This window comes from Poecilia latipinna, unplaced genomic scaffold (assembly GCF_001443285.1).
Source record: "Poecilia latipinna isolate Pla-1442-1.1 unplaced genomic scaffold, P_latipinna-1.0 Scaffold268, whole genome shotgun sequence".
NCBI classification, from domain to species: domain Eukaryota; kingdom Metazoa; phylum Chordata; class Actinopteri; order Cyprinodontiformes; family Poeciliidae; genus Poecilia; species Poecilia latipinna.
Genome location: NW_015112884.1, coordinates 73,080 through 93,701, shown reverse-complemented (window position 1 = coordinate 93,701; position 20,622 = coordinate 73,080). Strand labels below are relative to the sequence as shown.

The 20,622-nt window shown below is 37.9% G+C and overlaps 1 protein-coding gene across 3 annotated transcripts in view; it reads right to left on the bottom strand.

Moving 5' to 3' along the window:
- tmcc1a (transmembrane and coiled-coil domain family 1a) overlaps positions 1–5,475 on the bottom strand; it is a 46,639-nt gene extending 41,164 nt beyond the window's left edge. For 2 of the 3 annotated variants that reach the window (XM_015033415.1, XM_015033419.1), the window contains exons 1-2: positions 5,369–5,475; positions 4,438–4,640 (exon numbers count right to left, since the gene is read on the bottom strand). The gene's annotated coding sequence lies outside the window, so the exon portion shown is untranslated. The remainder of the gene's footprint in view (positions 1–4,437; positions 4,641–5,368) is intronic. The other variant, XM_015033420.1, reaches the window with a different exon arrangement.
- Between the last annotated feature and the right edge of the window lie 15,147 nt (positions 5,476–20,622).

Below are 20,622 nucleotides of genomic sequence, written 5' to 3'. Positions count from 1 at the left end.
AAAACCCACGCATGCACAGGGAGAACATGCAAACTCCATGCAGAAAGACCGGGGCCGGGAATCGAACCCAGAACCTTCTTGCTGCACGGCAACAGCTCTACCAACTGCGCCACTGTGCAGCCCTGTAGTGGGTTTTTCACCTTGAAATCTATTGTGGGTTTTATGTTTGGTGAAAAAATATCCAAAACATAAATACCAAAAAAAAACAAAACAAAAAAAACACCTTACTAGCACTCATGCACTATCAGCATTCATAAATGCTAAGCCAACAATAGGTGTGATGCAAACATGAGTCATTTCTAACCATGAGACCTGGCACATACTGTGAGCAGTGGGAACTATTCATATTGATCTGCTGCAGTTGTAAATGGCTGAAAATATCATCTGATGCACCGAGATGTGGGTGTGTAACAGTGCAGCATATTGAATAAATCTAGACAGGTCAGAACTGAAGCCTGGGAATGAGTAATGGTCAGATTGCAGGTTTAACATATTCTTGGAAAAGGTTTGCATTTGCAGGAGAGGTCTTGTTTATAGAACACCTCTGTGTTTGTCTGCAACACCACACCAGGTGCTCTAATGAATAATTCAGAACCTTCAAGGAATTGACACCAGTCCAGCTACAACAATAACACAAACTAAATTTGTCCAACTCCTGAAGGGCTTGTTTTATCACCTACTAGCATGTTTGGTTTTTCAGTGATAAACAGATTACGTAAAACACGCTAGGCTTTCAGTAGTGCCTCACTTAGTGAACTGATGAGTGTTTAGCAGAAGTGATCCAGCTCATATTCCAACAGGTCTGGGAGAGCATAGTTAGCCGTCAACAGACTGGAAACCACCTACACATGAGCTGAAATCTCAAACCACCAACAGTATTAAAAGCACGCAGCCACTATGGACAACGGGGAGAGCGACCAATGTTATGAACAATGGCACAACAGATGGAGTATACCTGTCAGCTCATCAGGCCGGGAAACATTTGACTCTTTGAAGCTCGTTATGCTTCCAGCAGGTGAGAAGAACTTTATAGAGTCGACCTGAAACCATTTGCATTTGGGTCTTCGATATGGGATGCAAATGTTTGCGTCCAAGTGGATTAATTCTTATTTTAAACAATTTAATTACTTCAAGTGATGTACAAAATTTTAATAGTTTGCGTATAATCACTTAAGTCTCTAAAGTGTCAGGTGGTAAAACTGACCAAGTGATTGAACATGTTAAAAATGAATAAATTAATAGTTCCGTGATATCCATCTATCTATCTAGACATCCATCCATCCATCCATCATCTAACACAATTATCCTTGCAGGGCAGTGAGAGGTGCTGGTGCCTATCTCCAGCATGATTTTATTGAAAGCTTTTTGATAAACAAAATTTAACAAACACCAATAGTTTTAGGGATGTTGAGACTGAAATACTTTTGTCCAGCAATATGCATCTTCTCAAATATATTGGTGCCACTTAACCAAAAACAATGCAAAATTACAAAAATGACAAAGTCTCAAGTTACAAAATTACTTCAGTGGATGGATTAGTGCAGCACCTTTGTGTTTGAATGAGAAGATGTTCAAAAATTATGGAACAATTTAAGTAGTACTCAATATTATCTTTCGTAAGGAAGCTGAGCCATAGCACTGGCTCAGTGAAACCAGCAAGATTTTTTTAAAGAGAAGATTAAGTTTTGCTTTGAAGCTTATGTCAGTTTCATCATTGTTTTGCAAAATGTAATATTATGACTCTTACATTTAACACTGATTACCAGATACTCAGCCACTCTTTCAAGTGTAAACTCTTGTGGTGCTGAGCTGCCTTTGCCTGTTTTCTGTTGGGAGGGAGGCCGGCAGCTTGTTGCCACGAGAAACCACAGCCTTTATGAAGGAATTTCACCTTCTATCTGGAAGTGTGGGAGTAAGTTATAATGGGGACAAAAACCCGCCAGAAACGAACATGGAAAAAAGTAAGTGCCCGTACAGCCATATTTGTTTAGGACATAAACAAATATGGCAGATTTTTTTTTAGACATGTTGTCCAACTCTACTATAAGAACTTTACATAAAAAATAATAAATACAAATATTCCAAGTGTGAAAAAAGGCCCTTTGTATTGTCAATTTGGATGTATCACTTACAACTCGTCCTTTAGGTTTAAAAGTTCTTCAGTAAATATTCAAGAGCAGTAACAATCTCAATAGGAATAAATATCTCAGCAATGGTCGAGAAAAGAAGTTATAATGTCTTGATGATAGCCTAATCTTGGGGGGGACATTTTTTGAGACATATACTCCTGAGAACACTGGAAAATAGTTTAGTTTGCTTGTATTGGTTGTCACAAGAACATATTGTCAATCAAAAACAGCATGACCAAAGTTGACCTTACAGTCACTGCTTTGACAATAAACTTCTCTGTATGCCGAGGTACTTTACAGTCAAACTTAAGACCATCTGAGCAAAAGCTGAAGCTTGACTGAAACTGGGTCATGAAACAGAACATTTACCTCAAGTACAGCAGCAAATCAACACCAGAATGACCAGAATAAAATTAATCAAAGCGTTGCAGTGCTCCATTTACAGTCCAAATCTAATTAAAATGTGGTGCGAAATAATGACAGCTGTGTAGAAATAAATTCTTACAAACCACAAGGAAAAGAAGCAACAGTGAAAAGACACGAGTTAAAGCATATTCTCAGTAATATGGGTGGCTAATGAGGAAACAGAAAATGATTGCTTCCTTTCACTATGACTAACTGTTAAAGCAGAGACATCCAACCTTTTCTCAATTGGGTTAAGAAATGCCAAGATGAAAGTACTCAGGGAAGGACAATATTTAAATTATTAATCTTTCCACTGAAATCCAAAATCTTATCAGTGAAAATTACATCCAAACATTTATCCACCGCCTGTCCCTGTGCAAACTATTCTGGCATTGAGGTCAAGGCCCACAAAAGGCCCCCAAAAGGCCCCCCGAGGCCGAACTTTGGACACCCCTGATGTAGAGCTACTAAAATAAGGGATACTAACTTTTTTTGTAATTATGTGTTTCTGAAAAGTACATCCTCTTCTAGGTCAAGAGGTTTTACATGTCAGGACAAAATTAAAGTCAGCAGCACTTTGTCAAATAAAAAAAAAATATTCAACTTTAACCTCAAATGTGCAGAAAAATTACAAATAAATGACACGTTTGCTCTGAAACAAACAGGTGTTTTAACAGAAAGTCAAGAATGTAGGACATCAACAGCAACCCTTCTGCTGACCATCTGTCTGGGAAACAAGATCACCTAAACTACAATGATCTCATCAGTAATATTAAAATCAATCTTCACAAGTACAAATAGTTTCATATTTTCATGACAAAAAGGTTTTCAAAGTCTTATGAAACAAAGTCACAGGTAATAATTTTATGAACCATAATGAGAATAAGCACCTCATCGCAATTTTCTAAATGGTACATGTAATATTATTGCATTAATCTTTTCAAGCATCAGCATGTGTTAAATAGACCACCAACCATTAGGTGATTATTCAGTTAGTGAATGAACAAAAAAATAACTTAAAATCTGTGATAGGGATGCACAATGTCAATGAAAATATAAATAATATATTCAGTATATATTTTTTTACATGCATCGAAATCAAAACAAGAAATATGAGAATTTTATTCCAGCCTACACCAAGTTGTAAGTTTTTAATCTTAAACTGTTTCAACAGCATATGAAAATCCTATTGAAAAACTAGTTTCACCCTCCGACCCCCATTTCCATAAAAGATTCAAAGAGATTAATACGTTTTGTCAATGAATAACAGTAATAGCAAAGCCGTTACATGACTGATATGCCTACTGCTAATTTCATGTGATTATTCTGATCCAGTGTCAGCATCATTCTGAGAAACACACTGTGGCTGTTCTTACGGAGCTAACCAACACTTCTGGAGGCCAAATTACACTGCAGTCCTGTCTCCTTAGCCTGCGTGTCTTCAGGATTCATCACCACTAGTATTAAAGTGTTTTAATAAGCTGAGCACATAACAGAGGGTGAAGCAACTCCCATCTTTAGAAGCCGCAGAGTTCAATCTTGTATGCGTCATGCTCACTACCATCAACACAAAGATGCACAACACATTACGCTCCTACAAAGACCCTTAATTCTGAGTCTAGGCCCAAGAAGGGATGGAGCAATGTGAGCGCAGCAGGAACAGGAGGAGGCGGGGAGGGGCAGCGTCATCACGGTGGTCTGACCATCCGAGTGAGACGTGAATAGCTGTGCTGTGTTAGCAGTGCCCTGAAGGGGCAGCCAAGCTCTCAGCCACTTAGCAGAAACAGCCAAACAGATACGAGGATGCATCATGTCATGTTAGACTCTTCCAGGCCACTACATCTCTGCACAGATGGAAACAGTTATCAGAATGTATGCGTGGAGTGAGAGGGTGAAAACCAACCTTCAGTCCAATCTAATACAGCAGGAGTAGATTTCAGTCATTGCAGAGGAGGTGAGAAGCTTCCACATTTGGTGAATCTGCCCTCAACCACCAGCATGAGAAAAAGGGGAGATGAACTCTGTAATCCTCGACATCTGTCTTCCTGACTGCTTCCCTGTTTTTAGCATGCATATCTGTTTTCCTTTGACAATGACAATGAAAAGCTAAAGGAAAAAAAGAAAAGAAACAGCTTTCAGATACAATGGGCTGCAGGTTCATTGGATTCTAGAATTATCCTGCTTTAACCCGTGGAAGGAATTTTTAAATCTAGTTGCTTCACAATAGCTTGAATAACTCGTTTTATGATAAATTTCTTAGCAGCCTAGGAATATAAATATATAAAAAATAGAATCTGTCTTTTTATATAATACCTTACAAAACTACACAGAAAATGTAGTTTTCCCTCTTTATATATATATAAAGAGGGAGAAGGAGAGAGAGAGAGGGAGACAGAAAGAAATAATTTCTCTATAACTATAAATACGGGTACTGTTATGACAGGACAAGACCGTTACGAAAGATAAGTCCAAAAATTCACGGTTGAGTAACGGAAAAGTACTTTTTGTTCTATATAAATAAAATTATAGAAGACGGTACTTGGTGTGTTTAGTGGAAACATTCAGGAAAATAAAAGTGACCAAATCCGTTAAAATATCAGTTCAGTTCAAGTCAAGTGCGTTTTCGACAGCAGTTTCTACCATTCAGTTTAGAGGACTCAGGTTGACAGTCCCGTTAGTGTCATCGCACAGAGCTGCTAACACGGTAAATTATCAACAGCGATACTCTGACAGTCAGAGGCTCAACAGGCATCACAAACACGCACAAACTGGCGGTAAGAGGAGCCTCCTAAAATAAACAGAAACACTCAGCAAAAGAAATAGGAAACACTTACCATGAGTGATGAACTGTAGGAACTGACAGACGTTAAGCAAGTTACACCCCTCCGCTGAGAGCGGTACACACCACGGGCCGTTCTCCCTCCTTCCCTCCCTAAAAACATAGATCTGACGTAGAGGCGTAAGGCGTAACCAAAGATTGTATGTTGAGATGATGACTTACTCAGCACTTTTAAACCAGAGACCTACATCTCTCGTTAGACAACAGGCTAGCTTTCAGGTTTACGTCTGCATCTCAATCGATAACTGACTATGATCGAAAAGTTAATTTATTTTTAAGAAATATTATCAAAAAGTAAACGAATGTATACAGCTTCTTTATACGATAGATTTGAAGCATTTATTTCTTATAAATAGCTAACCAACCGAAAAATATTGCAATACTGTAGATTGCTGAGAGTAATAATTTTTGCTGGGACTCTTAATGCAGCCCAAGATGCTGTAATAGTAACCACGTATTTTGAGTTATATTTATACTTATAGTTTTACAAACTGAAAAGAACAATTTGTTTCATCCATTTTTTTCTGTTCTTGTGGGTAGAAATTCAGTTCAATAATACTTTTTAAAATACTTTATTTTATTAAATAATTAATCAATAGAACCACATATTTCAATTTAAAAAAATAAAGAAGGAAAATATAAACAAAACAAATGTGGAGTCACAGTTTTATGAAGCTGTAAAGCTTCACAATAAGTGTTTTTTATAAAACACTGGTTATAAAAACAGAACTCCCCATTCATTGTTTATTTGGAAATCAAATGAATGGCTATCTTCTATCTTCTGAAGCAAAAGAGATAAGTGCTCAGTGATTGTTGCTGTTGTTTTTGTCCTGGTTGAGGCTTGTGTGGCTTGATCCTCCACCAGGCCCTGTTGTGATAAAGTATTCGAAGCATCGGAAGGATTTGACTTAGAGCTCTTAAACATTGCTTGTCTTTTCCTCCATCATCAAGCATAACATCAAACATTGATTAAATGTTTGTTGCAGGTTATATTTAAAAGGCTTGTTGAAAATAGTGCAATTCAAAAGGTTTAGGTAAAGACTAAATGGTAAAAATGTAAACCTCCTCAACCACTGTTCTTTTCTCCAGTAGCTAACCAATCAAGCTTTGAACAGGTCTGCAATCCCTCATATCTCACTTGGGTGGCTGATAACATGAAGAGAAGTATTACAACTCTGGGTAATAAGTGTGAGGTTGCTGTCTCAGAGCTGTTGTAACTATGGAAACTACATCTCACTGATGAAATTTCTTTTTGTGACCTTGCCTTCAAAACCTTCAATGGGAGTTTCAATCATAAACCAATAAAATTATTTGTTTTGGTTATTGCAATACTAACACATTCCTTTACTCTTTCTTAATAGGAAGGTAAAATACATTAATACAGTACCTATTTTAGATAACTTTGATCTGCTTTTTTATTTTTTCAAAGTCTGCTATTGTTTGATAGGCTGCTCATTTCTCTATAATCGCTCTTGTTTTCTGCGGGACTATCCATTTAATTTGCATGATGTCCTTCATTGATTTAGTTGTATTCTATTTTTGTCCACTAGATGTCAGCATTAACTGGGAAATGCAAAGGAGAAGCTCCATGCTGTTCTATCCAAAACCTGTAATGTGATTATGCTGTTTAAAATGTTCAAATTTATTTCTAGAGTGAAAAAAAACTTGGATCACGGAAAAAGAGTGCAAAGAGTGGGTATAATAAAAATTTTAAAAAAGTGATTCTCAAAGACAAGAGGAAGCCAAACAGGAGACATAACGTGTTCACATCCATGTTTACACACAGTTTGAAAAGATATTGGTTTAATTTAAGCTAAAATTCATAAATGTTAAAAAACTAGATTCAAGAACAACATTTATATCTTCATCAAGCTCAAAAGAAATGTGTATTTCAAAACTAACATCATTAACAACTGGTTTAACAAAATGCTTGTGATAGACCCATATCCAGCACAACCATGTCAGGTTTACCTTCTTTTAATTTTTGGAAATTTAAAGTCATAGAGTTTTTTCAGTGGTGTTGTCAGAGAGAGGGTTGATTGATTAAATGACAATTAAATAAAGGCATAAAAGTCAATAAAGTGTCATTGCAATAAAACGGAAAAGACACAACGACTAGGTTTCCTGATAGGAAGAGGCAAAGTGAAAACATAATAGGGTCACAACTGTGCCAAGACAGAGGAGTAATGGATGAAAAATAGAAAAACACACTTAAAGACAAATTATTTTATATCTATCTGAATGAGAAACAAGGATACATGTCATTATCATTACAGTCTGATATTGCAATATATGTTATTACATACTCTCATGGGATAACTTATCAGCAAACGTTACATGGAACCATCATGAGTCTTGAGATTTATTCCAGCTATTAGAGTATTTTAAAGTTTCTATAGTATGTTATTGAGAAAGAATTAAACCTGAATCTCTATCACCCAATAACACGACAGAAACACAGTGAATTTAGGCATGCTGGCATGGTTTACATGGTTGGCTAAAATTCAAACTGAGCATCAGAACAGAGATGACAGGTGACTTTGAACGTGGTGTGGGTGTCGGTGCCAGGCGGACTGGTTTGACTATGTCAGACTGCTGATCTACAGGGATTTACTTGCAAAATCATCTCTGGTTTACAGAGAATGGCCTAAAAAAAAAATATATATATATATATATATATATCCAGTGAGCAGTGACTGCAAAAAAATAATGATTATGATAACAATAATAATACATCTTTTTTGTTAGTGCCTTGAAGAGAGTAAATATTGCAGATATCTGGTGGTAGAGCGTTCCAGAGATTGGGGAGCAGAGTGAGAGAAGGCTGCTCCTTATATTGTTGAGGCAGACAGAGCAAACAGCGCGATGGATAGAAAAGGAAGACTGGACAGAACTGCGAATGAATGGTGATGTGCATGAGATTGGAGAGATAGGCAGGGGGAAATGTTATGGATGGCTTTGAAGGTATAGGGAGTATTTTAAATTGAATTTTGTACATGACCAGAAACCAGTGAAGACGCTGTAAAATTGGGGTAATGTGACAAAATGAGGAAGCTTCAGTAATGACACTATCAGCTGAATTCATAAATCAGTTCAAGAAATGACAAGACTGTGGATCAGGATGGAAGCAGAATATGGGGGAAGGAGAGGATGGAGTTGGTTAGAAGACGTACACTGCCCTGTTGGAGGGAGAAACCAAAAAAGTTATCAATAGACAAACTGAAATTGTTGACTTTGGATAGGCACACGCTGCACGCAGAGCCTGTAGATGAAAATAAGAAATCAGAGTATGAACAGCCTGTTTTGAGATGTTCGTGACAGTAGCTCAAATAACCACCTGTTATGAAAACTGCAAACTCTGAACATAAAATAAATGTTGACCCTTGAAACAAATGGACTACAACAGATAAAGACCACCCCAGTCAACAAAGCACAGGAAACTGAAGCTACAATTCACAAAAGCTCATCAAAATGGGATAATGGCTGATTGGAAAAATGTTGCCTGCTCCAATTAGTGTTTAGAAAATATATTTTCTAATCTCAACAACCGAGCTGAGTAGTGTACCCATCTTTGATGCCTATTTGTAGCTGGAAAATGCAGCATGTTTCAAACATCAACTAATGTCAAACTAGTTTTCTTGAGCATGAAAAAGAGCTGACCGCTTTTGGGATGGGATGGAACAAGAGGTTTGCAACATAGACGTATAGCAGACAGTTATGCAGCAGCTGTGTGATGCTGTCAAGTCAATATGGAGCAGATTCTCCAAGGAAGGTTTTCTACACCTTGTTGAATTAAAGTAGTTGAAGGGAACAGGAAATCCAACCTGGTATTGGTGACATGCACATAAAAAAGGGTTATAACTGAAACTCTGTACAAGCTATAATGTTACTTCGGTTTTACAGCTCAGCCAGAGCATGATCTGGTTTTACTCTGTTTGCGTGTGACTGTTGTGTTACTGCAAAGGCCATATCCCGAGAAGGTTTTTCACACCATCTTTATTTCTTTTTCCGAAGAACTCTCGGTCCCTGCTTGGTCGCAGTAAGAGCTCTCACGCCGCCAAGAGAGGCAGGTATTTCTCATAGGTCATCAAAAAATGTTACCCACGCTGCGAATGATCATCGCCGTGCTTCATATTGCTTTGCATCGTAAATTAAATGTTCAATCACATCAATTACAGGTTGAAATTGGACATGTGATTGGTATAAATCCCCACAGGGCCTGTGGATGAAAATGAGTGCACCATGTCTTCAGCAGTGAATTGATATAATGAGTAATTAGCTACCAAACAGGTAGAGAGAGACTCTTAATCATTGTGTCAGAGTTGTTTTTCACAAAATATGAGGCGAATAAAACGTTGGACTGATGGAAAAACGCCCTGTAGAACAGGAAAAAAAACATTAGACGTACTCAAAGCAGAAGTTGTCACTGAGCACCCCTAAATGGCTACGATGTGTTCTGTTTTTCTATATGATCTAACGTGCCACCATTAGCCAAATAACGAGAGCGACGCTTGTGAACAGTTTCACACAAACTGAGGCCTACTGAAATATATGATGCGCGGCAGCGGCAGGCAGGCTGTTTTTCCTGCTCCCACGGTAGAGCAGGGCGTAATGGGGAAGATTAGTCTGAGCGGCTGATGCCTGGTGACCCCTTTTCTGAGAGACCGCCAGACGAGTATGCTGGCTCTCAGTGGCCCTTGTCAATTAGAGCCTCCTCTCTCACAGGCTGGGCCTAATGAAGAGGCCTGAGTGTGGGAGTGGAGCCGGGCAGGCAGGGATCGATCCCCACACTGCTGAGGGCACAGCTGGGGGGCAAAGATGGGAAAGCCTGGGGACTGAGGGACTGCATCTTCTTCTTTTATCATAATATATGTCTCCTGGAGGAAGATATTCCCTCATTTGACCTTCCAACATCATTAGTCACTCCTTTACTCATGTTAAACTGTTGCTGATGCACATCAACAGTTCAAACATTGACTGGAAAGCTTATGCGACACCCACCTTAAGCTAGGTTAAAACTAAACTGAGTAGTTTGCGTGGGTTGGTTTTCATCTTGTGAAACTTGTGTAAGAAGAATAACTTCGTTAGAGTGAGGACTCAACTTTATTCAAAAACTGTTATAAACTCTAAGATATTTTCCATAAACGAAATAGTTCAAGTTCCATTCAGGGATAAAATTAATTTACAAATAAAATACAACTGACTCCATCTTCTTTCCAGCCAAGTTTTGTGTGTTTCATATCACAACAAACCACTACTTGTTTTGTCAAAAAGTTTGCAGTCGTAAAGTAACTCATGAAAAAGTTCAGTAGATATCATTACTTTTGCAAGGCAGTCTAACTGCATATTAACCTCAGAAACAAAATGAAGTGTCAGTATCCACAGCTCTTATTGAGAGGCTACTGGGGCTAGTCAAAGTCCTCAGAGGGTAAATCCTATTTATTTTTAAATATCGTCTGATTTTCAAGTGCAAGAAGAAATAACCATCATTAAGAAAACGCAGAAAAAAAACAACCTAATTCCATATTCTAATCATGCCAAGCTATCGCTCAGTCCTTGATAAGGTCAGGACCCCTCTGCCTCCTCCTCAGTGTTCCTGCACCCTCACAGTGATCAGCATGCTAATACAAATAATTGCCATTTCTTGTATAGGATTTGCATTCAGATGGAAAACACTGGCCAGCACTGTGGCCAGTTGGGAGGATATGGGATCCGTGAACTCCACACGGGACACAGAGATCGATAGCAACCAAAGCTTGACCACCACACATCTGTCAATTACTTTATTACTGAAAAAAAAAGAAAAAAAAACATTTTCCAAAACACTCCAGTTGCTTAGAAACTAAACTGACTGATTCAAATGTGGTTAAAATATCAACTGCCTTCAGCTGTAATCTCGGCTTAGAAAGTAACCCACTAACTGGTCATATTAAATGCCTTAAAACATTTAAACTTGGTGTAATATGATAAGCAAAGTTCTTGTTCTTCTCATTAAGGAGTGAAATGACTTAATGGTGCATGAGTCGTGTTTGAATTGAACCAAATCTAAAGTTTAACGACATGGAAAGGATTTTCTAGTAATGAGATATCTTTAGTCAGAACGTTGAGAAGGAGTAAGGCAAAAAAAAAAAAAAAAATTACAGACTTTTAATGATTATTGTGATTATATTTGAATGGCTTTCCTTTTTGGATGAGTGGGTTTGCTCATTTGGACTTTAACCCTGCAGCGCACAAACAACAACAAAGAACTGCTAATATGTGTTTGAGAGAGAAGTAGTGTGCTTCATTGATCCAATTTAGAGCAATGAAGCTTAACAGCAACAGAAGGAACTTGTGTGTCAATCCTAATTGATGACTCAAAGCAGTGACATCCTCGCTGTTGCCAATGTGCGGTCAATACCTTGCACAAGCTGTCATGTTTACAAGGATCAAATTGATAATTTGAAAGAGAAAGTGTAGATAAATGTGTACTTAAGATCAAACTACTGTTTTTCAGTCTTCTCACTAATAAAAACACGTTAGTTCAATGGAGATTGAGGATGAGAAAATGTTCTGATTTGTTGGAAGTCTCAGTAACAAGTAAAAATCTGGCACCAGGGGTTTGGTCTTGTGCTGTATCTGCTTCAAAGTTTGACATTGATTGTAATACCTGATTGTTTGAGCTTATGTTGCTCACCTGTCTTTTCGAATCACTCTGACTGGAGTAAGCCACGTAATTTTATTTGAAGTGAGATTTTTCTGGGCAAGGTTAGACATACGTGGGTGTGTTTTGCTACTTTTGTTATGTTGATAAGGCCAAAATGTTAACTAATTACGTCAGGCCGGGATAATGCGGGCATTTGTTAAGTTTGGGCAACATTCACTGAATTGAGAGTGAGATTGTGACAGCCATCTCTGAGGATTAAGCTGTTTTTTTAGAGGCTAAGGATTTAAAGCAGGGCAAATTGGTGTAGATTTGCACTTGCTTGGTTCTCTCTGGTTCAGTCTTTTGATTGCATTTAATTTTGGATGTTGTAACAAGCACACCTACGAACCAGTCAATACATTGCAGATAATATTGGCTTCAATTAAACCCTGTGAAGGAAACAAAAAAAAATGGTCACATTAGCAGGAGTGACACAAATACCACATGGCACGTCTTCCCTAAAGGTAATCCTTTAAGGCAGATTTACGCAAAAACTGAAAATTACATAAATATCACCAACTTTGGCATCTGAAAGTGTTACTTTTGTTGTTGTTTTTCCTTATTAACGATGAATAAAGCAGTTGAACATTTTTTCAAGCAAGCGTGAGCTTGTAGCTTAGATCGTCTGCTAAAACTACTGAATAACAAATGCATCACAATGAACGCTTCACTCCGCATGAGTAAAACCACAAGGAAACGTCCTTCCCTTTTCATTGTGCTAAGACAATATATTACTTTGCTGCAGCCTCGTTTTGTCTTATTAAATTCTGTGCTGAGTTTTTAATCCAGTAAGAGCATAATGATAAGTGCAAAGAAAACGTGGGATGCAATGTGACTTCTGTCTATGAAACTTTATGCTACATATTCAGCGTGGCAACTAACACACAATCTAGGACTAATAATGTCAGGTGGCATTTTTAAGGTGATCCTCCAGTTACAAACAAACACAATTAATATGCAGACTTCCAATACATCCAATAATGTTGGCACTCAGTGTAGTTAGCGCTCATAAGACAGCTCTGACCTTCCCAAAGACAACACCCACCGATCTCAGCAGTGCCTAATTAGAAACAGAAAGAGTGGCTGACTCCAAAAGGAAGAAAATGTTTGCTTTTTCTGTTTAGTGCATGCCTTTTTTGCAGCATGTACTTCGAAGGAAGCTGATCATCAGTTTGCTCTTTTCATCTTTAGATCAAAAAAGGAAGGGGATCAAGCAAGTGCAACACCTGTGGACCAAAATCTGACCATGGTGCTGAAATATTAGAAAACACTGAATTAAAAACCTTTACTGGAGCTTGTAAAAGAACACCAAAAGAATAATGGCATCCAGCTGGATCTGTCCATCACCAGAGAGCAGATTTAGCATTTTGTTGACTGGGCACTTTCTCTTCTTCCTCCTGGACTGCGCCTATAGGAGAGGAATGCATTCTGACTAAAACACTAATTTTGCTATTGCAAACCATGCCTTTATGGCAAAGGCGACACTGAGAAGTAAAACAAGGGGAAGGGGAGAATCTGACAAGATTATCTGGAGTTTAAGGTGGCCTTTCAAGTAAGTAGAACAAGCCTGAACTCCCTTTGGTGTAGTGGACAAAACTAGAATTGTTCAAGGTTAAAGGAGATGAAGAGAGTGTGATAATTCCACCTTTATGTTGTTTTTATGATTTTATAATAACAGTGAACACAAACTGGATGAATGAGATAAACCAAAATGTAATGGCTGATCCTGATCCACCATGAATGAAGTGGGACTGCAAATAATTAATGATAAACAAACCAGGAGAATTTACAGGGAAGCTCACAGGACACACAGCAGAGTACAGGGACGAACCAGAAAAGAACTACAAAAACCAGGGAGCTTATCTACTAAGGGAAGGAGACTAATCAACACAAGGGAACTAAACTGGATGAAGGGACACTAGCCAAGGGGAAAAGATAATTACTGACCAAAGAGAATAAACTAATATGCAGAGAACAGAAGTAAATTAAATGAACATGATTTAGAACACGATTTAAATTGCAATCGATGTAACTTCTGGGCTCCTCGGCTCAATAAAAGCTCAGATAATCAAACAGATGTGTTGTAGGTACTCAAATATAACTCCAGATGAGACAAACAGCCACTAGTCACTGATTGGCAAAGTTAGACAGAAGTACTTTAGCGGAAAGGGACCAAAGTCTGTTGCTTGGGCCTGGCTCCCCTCTGAAGTGGAAAAATAAACCCATGAAAAGGACTGAAGCTTTTTATCTGGCGCTACTGAAGAGCTTTGTTAAATTCCCAGGTGGTCTAATAATACCTAAAAGAAGAATATTAAAAAAAGCAATGCAGCTGTTCATAAATTACAATATTTTGTATAATCATACTCTTTCAACAAAGGCAAGAGAAGTTGGAAAAAAGTAAGGTCATTTTCATAACATCGTGGTTAAAACATCTGATATGTCATGTATGTAAAGATGTTTTTCTTTATTTAAATTACACTTTTTTTTTTACTAGGGTATAAATTTGGATACGTGTTGCATTGTGGGAAACACTGTGCGAGCTGAACATTTCAGTTTTGCTTAATAATGACTCCAAGGTAAGAAGTAGCATTTAGAATTAAGATGAATTGAAAACCTTCAGTCCATATTATAATTACTTAGTAGAGTTGATTACCGTTTGGGCTTGAGATGCTGCTTTGACTAGTAAATATGGGAGCAGATTTTGGTACATTTCAGGTAATTGGAGTCTCCTTGAGCCACACACATGCCCTGCCGGGTAATATAATGAGCATCTATATAATAATTTTTCCTTTTATTCATTTATTCATGAACTGGCTTCTTAATGGAGCTTGGGAGAGACCGCAGGCACAGCGGTGAAATCTCTAATACAGCAAACCGAACTGAAACCAGCGGAGGGGACAAGTACGGACAGGGAGCAGGTACCATCGCAGAAGGCATACGAAATGTTTAACTTGGGAGTACAAGGGAGTAAATGACTGGATATCACATGTCTGCCATGTGATATGAAACCTCAAACCTTGAAACGAATGTTTCCTGGCATGAAAAAAGTAAGGTGTCGTTAAAGAAAGAGAAGATGACGGGCGGCAAAGAAACACAGGTTGTTTGTGTGGAGGAATAAAAGGTGTGACTCCCCTCTCACTTTGCTGATTACAGATGGAGAGGGCTCTGTGGAGTTCTGCTGCAAGTTCCTGCTGCCTCAGAGATGAGTGTGCCTAATGCCCCTTCCTCTCCATTACAGCCCACAGCACTGCACACAACACACAGCGTTCTTACATAGCAACAACCAATGCTATTCTGTTGTCTCCTGCAGATGTCATACTGCCGCGTCCGAACAATGCAAGCTGCCATGTGGCTTTTCCTTTTCCCTCTGTAGTCAATATAAGGTAATACGTAGGTGGCAGTTGCTGCCAGGGAACCCTGCTAATGATTAGTTTCTGAACCCTCAATTACTGCCCATGTATTATGGAGGGAAACCTTCTTCAAACACAGAAAAAGGAAACTGAGCTGCAGATCAGAGCACAGTATTTGCTGTAAACCCGCAGCAGTCCAGGACTCGACTTCTACATATTAATTTAAAACGTTACGTATCTTTTTCTCAGACTTCCACAGAGGTTTTAAGTTCTTATGCGAGATAAGCAATGTGTTTTTTTGTTTGTTTGTCAATTTTAGATAAAATTACAAAGACAACAAACTAAATTTAAAGAGTATTCTTTAGAAAGTATGGGTACATTTTGTATTTGATGCCAAGAAAAGGGTTTTCTAAGGACTTAAGGCAGAAATATTTCAGCTAAAGAGGTTTGTAATGCTTAAAACTGTGAGAACTTTGATGGTTTTCAATTAAAAGAAAACAAACAAAAAAAACATTTAAAAGTTCATATGCACTCATCATCAACGTGAATTAATTCATTTGAGGCTTATTAAATATTCTTATTACAGTGCAGCTGTCAAAGACTAAATCAACTGTATAGAAAATCAACAGAATCCAAGGGAGTCCCTGGAATATAAAAGACCATGAAAAAAGTTTATCCTTAAAGTCTCTTCCATCAAGGTAAAATGCTTTTATTGTAGAGACAACTACATGTGGGCTCACAGGTAATTGTGAATCACCGATTCTCCATCATCCTCGACGAAGATGGACCAGCCTGCCAGTGATGTCTACACTCAAAGTATCTATGGCAGTGTATTAACACACACATCTCAGGTCATTTGAATATCTCTGAATGGTGAATAAATGAAGTCGTAACTGGTCAGCTTAACATCCAGACAGACTCGTCTTATATGGCATGCAGGTTTGACGTTATCCGGTGTAGTTTCAGGGGTTAAGGGTGATTTTCAAGAACCTCTTTGGAGCTGGTGAGTCACCCTGACTGCCAGCCTCTTTGTTTCTCAGCTCCATCGCAGTGGCAGCGGGCAGGCATCTGTTGGCAGGATGACAGCGCAGCAGGACGTTGACGGGGTGTCTGATAGAGAGCTGAGACAAGAGGCCGAGGGGGCAGAAGATGGAGCAAGAGACTGGTCACAGAGCAGCAACCCACTCCTAGAACAGCAAAGACCACATAATTTTTTTTTTACCAGCAATGACACAACGTACAATTTCCAAAATGTTCATGTGATCATTTCAAACAGTGGAGCAATTTAAGATCCATCAGGTGTGGGTAATGGAGTTTTGTTTTTTTTTTTTGCTTTAAGTGATTTCTCATTTTTAGAAACATATTAAACTGACACCAACCTGTGAAATTTTAACTCTTCTCTGCTCCAACAGCTCCAAACAAAAGTCCATCAAAGTTTTTACAGCAGACGAAGAATCAATATGAGTGAGGTCATGCTGAAAGACCTGATTACAGAGCAATCATCTCTTAAAAAATATAAAAAAACCAGAGTAAGACAAACTGCAGACTTCATCTGGTTGTCCATTTGGCTGCAACTCCCTCCACAATCAATAGAACCTCTACTGAAAATGGATATGAAAGCTTTAAAATAAAACCTTTTACTTTAGAGACAAAATGCCACCACCCAAAAAAATGAAAATAAAAATAAATAAATAAATAAATATTTAAGGTTCACAGAAGGTTAAGGGGAAGACATTAAAATCAAACAATTGTCTTAATAAAGAAGTAAAAGCATTTATTACATGATTTGACAAAATATCTAAATAAATATTATATAAAGAGAATATAGTGTTTGATATCTATATATTGATATTATGACATTATAAAATAAAAAATAACATTTATTGTATGTTTTATTTGACCACCAATAAAATAATATTTTCCAGAGTGTTGAACAGTTATAAGAAAATGAAAACTAAAAGAAAAATGATAAAGATGAACAAACAAAAACGGGAACACCGAAAAACTTAGCTGTAAAAGACATTTATTTAAAATAAGCATTGTTTTACACTTTATTTTCACTAATAGTTTACAGAAACAGGACTTTGGACTTCATGTGTGTTACTCTGTGCTGTCATCTTGGAATTTTTTTTAACATCTTCCATCAGAGCAACTTTAAAAAGTTTCAAACAATCAGAAATGTGAACAAATTGATTATTCAAAGCCTGCTTTAAGAAACAAAAATAAAATAATTTAACTTTCGACCATCTGCAGCAGCACAGTGTATGTTCCCCTGCACTACCAAACTGTACACACACCTACACATGCCAAACAATAACGAATCACCGCTCTATTATGTTACCTTTTAAGCAGTCTTTTAGCAAAATCAGTTTACTTGCTGCACAGCTCAATGGTAAGTCACGAGAAACAAAAGTAAAGTGATTTGGTAAATCACTTGACTTGCAAGTCTTCGGGAGCCATCTGTCCAACCTTTGTTAAACTTCCTGTCCTAAACAAACAGAGGAGCTCATCTCTTTTTCTGCATATAAAGAAACTCAATTACGCTGTCATCATGACCAGACACAGCCCATGGAAAATCCTGAATATGCTCATGATTGACTGTATATTGTTGTGTTAACATTAAGAGAGTGGAAATGTCAGAGTAAAAAGTACTCCATGAGGATTTTGACATGGCTTTTTGTGAAAAGCACATAATTGTAGGTGTGAACTGTCAGGCTAAAGTGATCTTCAGTCACGAGAAATAACATGCAATCTTAAACAACAGCCTGAATTCTCTGAGATGTTGACTTTATGAGTAAAACACAAAGTTCTTCATCAGTCAGGTGCTTATTTCCTTGTAAACTGTAAACCAGTCGACAGATCAGCTTCATTGTTCATTGTGTTATGCCTTTGCTATACCATGATGTTACTATAAATTAAGATCTTTGCTCTCTACTGTCCACGTTGTTGTATTTCTGCAGCTCCTGATAAGATTTTTTTATGCTGTGCTCTGGCAAGAAGCTTTATAAGGAATGAGTGAAATCCTTACAGTTACTGAAGTGGTGGTGATATTTACAGTACATATCATTACCAACTGCTCAGGGTCTTTTTTCTCTCTTAATTAGAGTTTTCCTTCATTGACTTGAAAAAGTTTCTTTCTAGAAATTACAGGTTAACTTTTTAATTGCAATAAAGTATTTTTTCACTTCTTAGTATGATTAATTTTAAATGTTACGTACTAAAATGCTAAAGAGCCTTAATGTAACATTTTTGTCTTGCCCCTACTCAAATAAATAAATAAACAGATAAAAGTTGATATTTTTATAAATCACCCATGCAAGAGTTGATGCTTAAGTCTCAAGAAATCTCCCCATGACTGGACAGAAATGGTAATTTATCGTGATCTCCTAAAGTTTTAAGATCTAGACCTTTAAAACTGTTTATTAATAGGTAGTAAAAAGAGTTAAAAGGTATGGAGCTTCCTTTTACCTCCAGCCAGGCTTCACAATATAACCCGCAAAAGAAACATGAAGGAAAACTTTGCCTTTTTTTAAATTAAATCCTTCACTTCTGTAAGAACGGATTCAGATTTAAAAGCTGATACTTTTAAAGTAATCTTGTCAGTGTCTGACTTTCAAAGCTGTACACCTCAATCTGCATTCATCAGAGCTCTGACAGGAGGTCAATCTCAACAAGGCATTATCTGCTACCTAAATCTACTTTTTTTTGCAGACCGACCTTTAGAAACTCTCCAAACTGTGCAAACAGACAGTACATCTTCATCTATACCTTTGGAAATTAGGTTCGTGAAGCATTAAACCCTGTAGGCCAGGCTCTTTGCGCTGTATTGGCTTCCTAAGAGACCAGACAGATGTGGGATTGACATAATGCGGATCAAATTCAGATGGAATGGCAGCAGCGTTGGGAAATGGCAGCTGTCGTTTCAACTAAACAAAAACTCTTAAGCTAAAAGGAAACAATAGGGTTAACCTAATGGAGGGGAAGGGGGGGCGCTTAATGTAAAGGAAAGAAATACTGTTACCAATGACAATTTAAAGAATTGAAGAATTGTTTCAAACCTCAACACAATTGACGGAGCAGAAACCATCTGCTGTCTCCTGGGAATGGGTCGGCTGGAAGAGCCACCACCTGTTGTTGCAATGATCTGTCTGATGTCATTCTCCAATATGTGAGTTTTCATGCTGAGATATTAAGTCATTTTGCAAAGGGAAACTTTATTGACACGAGCTGCATTAGGGGTTTGGACCTAAAATAACCTTCATTCATGATGCTTTGAGTCTTTTCTTTGCCTCTCATCAGGCGGTCTCAGCCGGTTCAGGCTCTCATGAAGAGTAAATCTGGATGCCTCTTTTTTTAACCGACTCCTAGCGAGCTTAAGTCGAGGATTGCTGCTCGCCTGACATCAGATTGAGGGTCTATGTGTGGCTCATCCAGGAAAACAGCTCCCCTGTGTTTCTCATTGATCACCGCTGCGGACGTAAATATCTTAGTTAGCCTCGTTCCCCGAAATCTGGCTTCTCACTTGGAGCTCAAAAAAGCCACAAAAACAAGCGTGAAGGTACATAAGATGAAATCGTGGCCTCGCTTAAAAAGAGAATAACTACCTGCTGCATGACACTTTGTCAGGTGACTGGGTTTCTGGATGAATTGCTTATCGTCCTGGTTGCAAACTAATCATTGTTGACTTGTTAAGAATTTCACTCATCACATCATTTTGAAAAAGACAAATATAATTTCTGCAAAGCCAGTCTAAGACATCCGACTTTTCTCTGTCTCTTAATGGCTTCTGTTTGCATTCCACAGTTGTGTCCTTCAAGGAATTAGGCAACATTTATCAGTACAGTTATCAATAGTGGAAGAAAAAAAGTGAGACCACGGTGACATCATAGAAACTGAAGGTAACCCAAAAATGGATGAAAAGACAAGACAGAAACCAGTCAGGGAAGCAACAGAGAGGCTAACGGTAGTAGAGATTCCTGAAGGAGCTGCAGGAATCTCTACTACTGGTTGTCTTCTGTCTGTTTCTCAGGAATTGCAGATTTCTGAGAAACAAGAAGTGGTGTTGTATACCAGAAGCTTTTTTCTGCCAAAGGAAATGTCAAGGCTCTATAAAATCTTGTAATATCTTACGGGAAGACCTTGAAGGCCTAAGTCGTCTCTTCTTTCTGAGAAGGCTCAGCTCTTAAAATATCTGTTGAAAGATGCTGCTGATGC